General features: G+C 49.7%; 1 non-coding gene across 1 annotated transcript; it reads left to right on the top strand.

Annotated features, from left to right (window-relative positions):
- Window positions 1-1,073: 1,073 nt before the first annotated feature.
- TRNAR-CCU (transfer RNA arginine (anticodon CCU)) lies at window positions 1,074-1,146 on the top strand. The gene has a single exon. It is a non-coding gene; the product is annotated as a tRNA-Arg (tRNA).
- The last annotated feature ends 8,814 nt before the right edge of the window (window positions 1,147-9,960 follow it).

Here is a 9,960-nt window from a genome sequence, read left to right as displayed (position 1 = left end):
TTCAGGATAATAGTATCCCTGATTGCTTCTTCTTTGGCCTGAATTCATTACTCCCATATATCTTTTCCCAAGATAAGTTCCAAATCACCCAATGGACATCTCACCTGAGGATTATCTCCTCCTCTTCCTGCCTAAGCCTGCTCTTTTACTATTTCATACCCCACAGGAAAGCACCACCATCCACTCACCTAGTTACCCAACGCAGATACCTGGACATCATCCTTGACTCACCACTCTCCTCCTCACCCTCAGCTCATCACTCACAAAGTCCTCTTCATATTTCTTTCTCCTTTTTTTTTTTTTTTTTTTTGGCCATGTTACACAACTTGTGGAATCTTAGGTCCTCGAGCAGGGATCGAACCCAGGTCCGATTGAATCTTAACCACTGCACAGCCAAGGAATTCCTTGAATATTTACCTCCTTAATACAGCTCAGGTACACCCTTTTTTTCATCTTCATGGACTCTGTGCTTGATAACTGCAGCAGCTTCCAACCTACATCTAAGCCTCATTCTCTCCTGGTCATTCTCCACACAGGCCCTGAAAGTCCAAGTATTAGTCACTCAGTCCTGTCAGTCCTATCAGGCTCCTCTGTCCATGGAATTCTCCAGGCAAGAATACTGGAGTGGGTAGCCATTCCCTTCTCCAGGGGATCTTCCCAATCCAGGGGATTGAACCCAGGTCTCCTGCAGGCAGATTCTTTACTGTCTGAGCCACCAGGGAAGCCCCCACACAGGCCCTAGACCTTTTCAAAATGTACATCTTCTTAAAAATCTTCATTATAGTTAAAATAAAGTTATATTTCTGATATACTAGGCTCTTCGGGAGCCCGCCCTGATTAATCACTCCAGCCCCATGTCTGAGATTCAGCAGCCTAGTTAATCCCCTCACTATTGAATTAGAAGACATATGGAACTTCACCAAGACCTTTTGTCTCTCTAACAAGGTAGGAGGCTAGCTCAGGGTTCCCCTGGAATCCCTTGCAACTCCAGCTTATAAGCATCTAGAATTTTTCCTACAATTCTGTGCTCTAAAACCACCCCTCCTCCCTTAAAAAAGACAAAACAAGGGACTTCCCTGGTGGTCCAGTGGCTAGGACTCTGTGCTCCTGATGCAGGGGGCCCGGGTTTGATCCCTGGTCAGGGAACTGGATCCCACATGCTGCAACTAAGAGTTTGCAGACCATAACTAAAGATCCTGCATGCTGCAAATAATACACAGTGCAGCAAACAAAAAACAAATACGTGGAGCACATGTCTGAGCAAAATCATACAATAATAGGAGAGGGAATGGGGATTTGAACTCAGATCACCCAGAACATTACCTCCTATCTATTTATTCATAGTCAAACCAACTTCTGATTAATTCAAGATGAAGATTGTGGAAAGAGACAAACATTCATTCAGTGCTTAATATTTATGAAGTGTTTTATATAAGGCATTTCATTTCTCCCTTTCAACACTGTCAAATAAGCAAACTGTAGATGTTAGAAGGTGGTTTTACAAGGTCACACAGCTAGTAAATGGGTTTGAATGCCCCACTTCCACCTTATTAGCTGCTCCCTACCACTAATAAACAGCATTTTACAACTGAACAAACAGGTCCACCCTGGGGTCATATACACCTAGTCAGAGGCAAAGTCAGAATTAGAATCTGGATTTTGCAACTCAGCTTGGGTGAACAGATGCTATTTTAGTCCCTGCTTTCTGTGAGAATCATGGAACCCTGACTTTTACCCTGCAGATAACAATTTCCTGAAAACTAGCACTACTCTTGAAAGGCTAAGCTGACCTCTAGTTTCAACTGTTGCTCCAGGAGGTCTTCTTGGGCAGCATCCTGTTGATACTCTGCCGCTGCTGGGCTGATGCCCACCCTGTGGTGTAGTCCTCCCCTCTTCCCACTTTTCCAACAACCTCTGCTCTCGCTGCATCCACAGAACTAGGCACTCTGTGTCAGCACAAATCCCGTTTTCCCCTGCCTCCTACACTTTCCTCATCCTCAGTAATAAGACACTCAACTGTCCATTTAGTTCCAAAGGCCTTTCCTCGTGGTTTAACCAGAATCAAAGCCTCTCTGCCATGCCCCAGAGAAATCCTGTCAGTTCTTCTCTAACTGCAATCTATTTGACTCCTTCTCCCATTCTAGCCTTCCCTCTTTGCATGTCATCAACACAAGGACTGCGGGGTTGCTTTCTCGGGCTCTGTCCTTTTGGTTTGAATCAGAATCAGATTCAGAAAAACCTCCTTGTTACTTCTTTGGCCAAAAATTAACTATTCCTGTTTATTAAAGCATTTTTCCAAGAATGCTTTAGCTAAAATATATCCAAAATGCCTGGACATAGTGATGTATGAAGCACATGTGGGATTAATTGGACCATCTGGCCAATACCAGGATTCCAAATGGGGGAAAAAATCAGAAAAGATGTTACCTAGCAAGGTGGAATAGCACACCAGGGCCCTATGATGCTGAGAAGAGGGCTGAAAGAAGGGCAGGGATCTCAGACTGTCTTTACTTCATTACTGACAGGAGCAGGAGCTCTTTCCCAGAAAGGGAGTGGGAGGCAGAATGTTTAGGCACAGAAAGAAGAAGGGCCAACAGCTAGAAATAGAGGAACACGAAGAACTGATGACATTTAGGGGAGAATTCACAGGACTTCTAAAGAATAATAAGCATAAATCTATCACTCCCTGCGTCACAGGACTGAAAATGTCAAAGACCCTCTAAGCACTCAGGCAAAATTTCAATCCATTGTGTGAATAACATAAACATTTCTTCAAAGGGGTGGCATCTCTCGTTGAACACTTTCAGCAGTGGGAAATGTCTAATCTTAAGAGATTAAAATCATGGAGGTGGAAGGCAAATTCAATTACACTACATTCAGTTTCAATTCTACAAGTATCTACTGAGTACGTACTATGTGCCAGACACTATAGGCACTGGACTCTAAGTGTGAATAAAAGACACGGTTCCTGCTCTGTGGATCTTATCTGTGGAAGACAGATATTCAAACAAGTAGAATGAGGGAAGCAGAGAGTGCAGCTCAAACACAAGGTGAGGTACGTCATAAGTAGCCAGGCATCTGGGAAGGCTTCACTAAGGAGGCAGCGTCTGGGCTGGGGCTTGAAGAGCGTGAGGAGTTAGCTGAGCGCAAGGTGGAGGGACCCACGGGAGAGAACGGGTGCTTAAGGCGTCCCAGCTTCCAGAGAAGTTCAGAGTGTGGCAAGAAAGTGGAGTCTAGATCTCGAGAGGCCTTTAGATTGATACTGAGGAATGTGGTTTAATTCCAGAGGCAATGGGAAGCCTGGTGGACGCTTTTTTTAAAAAGCAGGAGAAGCGCCCTCTCTCTACAATGTGAAAGACGTTGCGGTACGGGGAGGAAGGCGTGAAGGAGGCCAGAAGCCGGGATGGGAAGGCCTTGATGACCCAAGGAAAATGACCAAAAGTAAAGCGCCTCTCTACGACAAGACAGGGCCAAAAACAAAGAGATAGAGTTCAGAACGCGCCCCTTCCATTCTCAAGCCGAAAGTCTCCGTCCTCTTTCACCGTTGCTGGGCAAAGCACGGAGGCTCGCTCTCGGTTTGCCCTAACACCGCGGGGTGTGGGCGGGGAGACGACTCCACGCCCTTCTTCCCAGATAAGAAAACTGAGGCCCACAGTCCTGGTGTGGGGACCAAGGCGAAGAAAGAATGCAAACGGCCTCCCAAGAGGGTGCCCAAAGTCACGCACAATCCGTCGAGGGTCCCGGGGCCTGCCCCATTTCTCCATCAGCCATTCCCAACTGGCCGCCTTTGCTATAGAAACAGTCCTCCCGCCCTCCTCAGCGCCTCGGTTTCGTCAATGCACCCTGGGAAATGCAGTCTATCTCTCGTTACCTGTCCGATGCATGAGCCCACTCTGCGTCCCTAAAGGACTACAAGTTCCAGAAGGCTATGCAAAAATTCTGGTGGTCTCTCGGGGATGCGGTCTTGGAGGAGAGACAGAGGAACCCCGCGGGCGGGGCCTAAGGGAGTGGGGATGGCGCCCCCCAACGGGCGGCCTCCTGGGCGGAGCCCAGGCCGCCATTGGCTACGGCGGCACGGAGGAGGCGGGGACAGCGGAATGAGGCGCGGAGCTGTTCGCAGCTCCAGGTGCTGAGTCCGAGGGAGGCTCTGGACCGGAGAGCCGCGGTCGCAGCCGTCACCGCCGCTGCCGCCGCGAGAGCCATAGCTTGGAAGCTGAAGCCGTGAGGAGCCCAGAGGAGCCCAGAGGAGCTGGGTGCGCTGCCGGGCGGCGATAGCCCTCCCGCCACTCTGAGGTCGGTGCTGCTGGATTCGCTTTTGTTTTATTGGGGAAGGAAGGAACCGAGGCGTGAGGGGACCTGAGAGTTTGATGGGACCAGTCCTCGCCGCCCCCAAGACCATCTGTCCCGGAGAGCTGCTGACCGGCTCCTCGTGAGTCTCCCTGTGGCCCCGTGCCTGGGATCGGAGCAGCTTTGGTTAGTTTTTGTCTTATGGTGAAGGAGGTTCTTGAGCGTGAGGGGCGAGGAGAGGACTGGGGACCTGCCCCACCGTCTCTCCTGAGGGAGCGTTGAGAGACCCGACTCTCTCAGCCTGTGCCTGAAGTCGAGGCTGCTTGGATTATTGAGGATGGGAGGGAGTGTTCCGGGACGAAAGATTCAGAGGCAGGAGGACCCTTCCCCACAATACCTCGGCTGCTTGACGTTACAAAGAGGGTCTGGATGTGATGGATGAAACTGCGGTGCTCCACCTCCTCTGCTCAGACCCTCCTAAGGAAGGGCTGTTTGGGGATGTCAGAAAGACCCTTCCTCGCACCCACCCCTCCCCCGAAGCCTAGGGTTTTTGTGAAAGAGGGGAGGGCGGGAACAGGATGAAGATGGAGACAGAGGACTCTTCCCCCTCCCAGTTGGACCCACCTAGATTATTGCGGGGGGATGGGAGGGGTAGGGGGGAATGCGATGTGAAGAGAAAAGGCTGAGAGACCCATCCCCACCCTGTTAGGAGTCGCTGGGACAGGAACGCACTGACGGATTCTCCGGGTCCCTTGCTATCTGGGCCCCGTGTCTAAGGTCGGAGTGGCCTGGGGGTGGGGTGTGTGGTGGGGAAAAGTAAGAGGGATTGAGGAACCCCCTCCCGACCTCTCCCCTCCCGGGCTTTATCGTCTTGTCGCTCTCTAACTGGATTCAGGGCAGGGGCCCTAAGTTGAGACGACCCTCCCCGCCCCGCCCCGCCTTCGGGCTCCTGAACCGCAGCGGGTAGCCAGACCTGGATGGGCACGTGCTGGGCGGGACGGGGCTGGTCCTCTCTCAAGCGCCCTAGAGCTCCAGGCAGACGCTTCCCCGCCCCCCACCCCCGCACCCGCCCAGTCCCCATAGACCCTCGAGCTGTTCCGCTCAGCGAGGGGCGCGCCTCAGATCCGACTGCCGAGACCTGTGTCCCAGGCATTCGGCGGCCACTCGGGGCGCGGGGCTTTCGCGCTCGTTCCCCGAATCCACGCACGAGAGGACAAAGCCGCGGTCGCCGCACTGGCGGGCCTGCGCCACTGGCTGGGCAGGGGGCGCGGCCAGGAAAGGGGTGGGGGGACTTCGGGCGCGGCGCGGGGAGCTTCTGCGGAAACGTGCGAGAAAGCAGGCGGGAGACAAAGCGCCCTCGCTCCTTGCCGCGGGCCCGAGCGAGCCAGGATGGAAAATCCCGAGGGAGGAGGAGGCTGCGCCGGGCAAGGCACTATACCCCGCACCCTTCTTCCCCGCACACCACCACCCTCTCTGGTCCGGCACCCAGAAGCCGTGTGTGCGACGGTAGCCAGGGTCCCTTCTGCGGAGCGTTCAAGACCTGTGACCACGAGGACCTGGACAATTAACGGGCTCCTCCTCGTGAGGAGGGACCCGGGGGTCAGAATGCATGAGTGGGCCAGGGGTCGGTAGGGGCACCCTGACTGGACCCCCTAACCCCACTCTATCAGCCAGTGTTGGGTCAAATTTGGTTCCAGGATTCGAATGTGTGTGTATGTGTCACGGTGTTTGCAAGGGTGATGGTGTGGATCCGAGTGTGAGTGTGAATGTGTATGCCTGGGTGAGGTGCCAATGTGTGCTCCAGTGTCGTGTGTGTGTCATGGTGAGCTTGTGCATCTAGCTGGTTGTGTGTGAAAAGAATCAACTACTGCTGGCCTTGGATGGTGGGGGTGGGGGCAGGGTAGTCATCCCTTCAACTCTCAGGCCGCAGTAATGACCTAGGGTCCCAGTGCATGCCCTCAACGTGGAGGTAGCTTGAGAGCGTGTGCATGTGGTGTGGCCCAGAAAGTGGGGCCTCACAAGTATGTGGAGCTCTTGTCAGCCCTTCTGGTGTTTTGGGTCTAACCCTGATATCCTCACCAGCGCCCTCCCCTTCCCATCCCTCAGAAACTTTATCCTGCTGTAATGGGCTGCCCTGAGGACCAGAACTCTGCTCCCCACCATCCTGGGCTGACAAGTGGAGCTTGGGGAGCTCATCAGCAGAATCCTTTACGGGGCGGGTGCAAGATTGTGTGGCAAGACAATTTTCGTCACTTTGGCCTCTATTGCAAGGGCCATGAGACCGGAGTTGCTGGTCAGTTGACAGGTGGGCTCTCAGTAATACCAAACACTTATGGTGAAGGCACGACCATGACAGAGATATCACTGTGGGTAGATATCCTACAGGATGAGGATAGTCCTCCCATACCTGCCCACTCCCACCAAGCGACCTCAGTTATAGAGCACTTTGACAGCAAATGTGCTGTCACCAGAGACTCTTGTCCCGTATAAGGGGTAGACAGTGGCCAATGGAACCACAGGAAGAACAGTTATGACAGAGCCGCCATACCCGGCGTCTCCACAAGTGTCCACAGCGACCTCTGCTGGGCAGAAGTGTAACCAAGCTGAAATTTGGCAACGAACACTCCCTCGCATTGTGAAAGCTCAGGTGGGTGTGGGCATTGTTAGGTAAAAACCATTTGTGGGCTACTTGTCTGCTTTTGGAGTCATGAGTTGAAGTTCTTGTCTGCAGTTCCTTCAAGCAATGAAACAGCCACTATCCTCCCCCATATAGAAATATTTAAAGAGAGCCTAAAGACCTTTGTTCAAGGTTTCATCCAACTGAGGGTGGACATTAAATCTGTTTAAGAGAAAAATGCATGAAAAGCATTCATCAAGCTCAGGGAGGTTTAAGCATATTTCCTGTCTTTTCCTCTCTTTCTTCAATTCCTTTCTCCTTTTTCTTCCTATTCTACTTCTATCCTCCCCTCTTCCTCATTATTAATCAAAAGCATATTTTTCAAACGTATACTCTCTTTCTCATCAACAATACGGCCTAGAAAGTATCAGACTCAGGTATTAGGGTGCTATTTTTAAATGCAAAGAACTAATAAACACTGGCCCCTCCAGGCCTAATGGTGGGAATAGGGGGGATGGATGGGATATGCTCAGTCTTAAATGCCCACCTGCTGACACACATCTCCTCTCCTGGAGTTGCTCTAATGTGATTTCAGGCAGACACAAACTCTTCAGTGCTTCTTAAAGTAAAAGAGATATTTAAATACCTGTTATTGTTCTTACTTTGGCATCCATGTGATTTGCATTGAACTACATGACTCAGTATCATAAAGTAAAAATAGGACTTAATCTCTCCCTTGCCTGTTCAGAAGGTGACTGCATATGTGTGTTGTGTTCTGCACTGGAGAGTAAAAAGATTAATTATCGCATAAATTGAACTACCTGCTTATCCTGATTAGAGATTGTCACTTAACATCACATACAGGCAATGACATTATTTTTTTTTTTAATTCATACATGAGTCTCTGTCTTATAAAGCCTTTCTTTATGCTCATACATTATTACTTTCACTCAAGGTTAATCAAGAAGGTTTAATCCTTGTACTGAAGCCAAACAAAGTAAATATCAGCGGATACAGGAAGATGTGGGTGGTATTTCTGTTCTTCTTGGGCTCAAAAAAGAAAAAAAAAATCCTTGGAGTTCTTAGGAGAGAAGGAAAGGCCCTGATGATTTGGTAACTCTTATGGATAGGGTTTCTGAGGAGGAGAGACTCCTCAGAATTTTCCAGGAGGGCTGGTTGTGTTGAAGAATCTGAACATGCAGTCACTGGTACACTTTCTTGGAGTGAGACTGAGGCCCTTGGGATCCCTAAATCCCCACACTAATGCAGCCCTTCTGGGAAAATCCCCCAAGTCCTTCATGCTCCCTCAGGGCGTTCAGCAGTCCCCAAGGAGTGGAGCTGTCCAAGGTTCTGGAGCGCTGGCCTCAGCCCGCCTAGAGAAAAAGCAGTTTTAGGGCATGGAGTAGGAGCAAACTCTGAGGACCAAGGCCTCTGTGAGGATTTCCCCACAGCTGGTCACAGAATGGAACAAGAGAAACAGCTGTAGATGACCTGCTGCATCACTTTGAATGGACCCAGCAGCAGTCCCTATTTAAAGAATTGCAAGCTAATACTAAGAAGAAACATTTCTGAGTCAGGCTCTTCACATGTAAGAATGTATTTAATTCTCAGAGTCCTATGAGGTGGGTGGTGTTGTTATTCCCACTTTCAAGATGAGCAAATGAAGCTTCGAGAAGAAAGCGGTTTGCCCATGGTTATATAGATCAGAAGGAGCAACATTTATGTTCCAATCTGGATATCTTAAAACTCCAGAGACTCCTCTTTACCACTGGTTTTTTCCCTACTGCTATTGTAGAAGAAATATTGAAGTATTGTCATGTCCTCTCAGATATTCTAACCAAATTTTACAGGAATTAAATTGGGGCCCAACTAAGATTCAGACATAAATCACAAAGAGTCCTTTCAAACTGAGCAAGCCTATTGTCACATACGTATGACATTTTATCCTGACAAAGGGCTCCTAACCTGAACTTGATTACCAAAGAAGAAGAAAGGTATATGACCCTCATGGCCAGTGGTGCTGGGTTTTCTTTCCAGCATGGAACTGTTTCACAGGAAGCCAAGCATGCAAGAAGAGAGAGAGAACTATGAGGATGCTGTTATTATTCAACAGAGTTCATATAGAGCTAAAAAAGTAGGGCTTATCTTTATTTGCTAGCATCCTGTTCCAGTGCCAAGAACACTTGGATATTGTTAAGAGGCTTCTTCCACCCATTCCCACTCTCAGATTTTTCACAGCAAACTTTCTAACACAAAAATAAATTTTTCACTGTTTTAAGCCTCACCTAATCTCAGGGAAACATCACATTTCTGCCCTCATGTCATCACAACCAATGTTCCACTTCCATATGTGGCCACAGGAGTCCTGAAGGTGAGCAGGTTTGGGGCTTGACAGGCTTCAAGCCACATATCCTCCAGGTGGCAATGCCAATTGCCCTGGTCTTCCAGCACACACACAGGAGGCCTGTGCCTGAGGACTGCCCGTGCAGTTGCTGCAGGTTTGGGTGTCTAAAGAGAGGAGAGAGAAACAGGCTTGTGCTTTTTCTCCTCTCCTTAGAGCTCAGTGTGCACAACACCCAGGCAGGGGGCCTGGCCTTTTAAGAAACTGTTTCACGTTATGCTGGGTCTCCAAGCCATTTTGAGCAACTCCTTCCCCTTCTAGGTTGGGGTTTTGCAAGGCTCTGACGTCTGGAGCAAAAGCTGCTATTGCTTCCCCCCAGGGCATTTGGAGGCCAAGGACTGGCTCCCCATCTGGGTCTGCTCTGACTCATATGACTGCAGACAGATTTGATTGTTTTCTTATTTAGAGTCATTAATTAACTCTCCTCAGCATCAGAACAGCATGTAATAAGAGGGAGACCATTTGCGGGGGTCTCTAGGCAGCCATGCCTATAGCTGAGCACCATCTCCTTGGCTAACAGGATCAGGAAATGGTTTCTAATCCTGGCTATTACCCTTCAGAAAACTTAGACTGTCAGGGTTTTAGGCTAATATGAGAAAGGAAATAAGAGTATAATTCATTGCTAAGGCTGCAAAAACTGAGAGGCCCAGGGGTC

Source organism: Capricornis sumatraensis, chromosome 20, assembly GCF_032405125.1.
Source record: "Capricornis sumatraensis isolate serow.1 chromosome 20, serow.2, whole genome shotgun sequence".
NCBI lineage: Eukaryota > Metazoa > Chordata > Mammalia > Artiodactyla > Bovidae > Capricornis > Capricornis sumatraensis.
The sequence above is the reverse complement of the archived record's forward strand: the minus strand, read 5'-3'. Positions and strand labels throughout refer to the sequence as shown.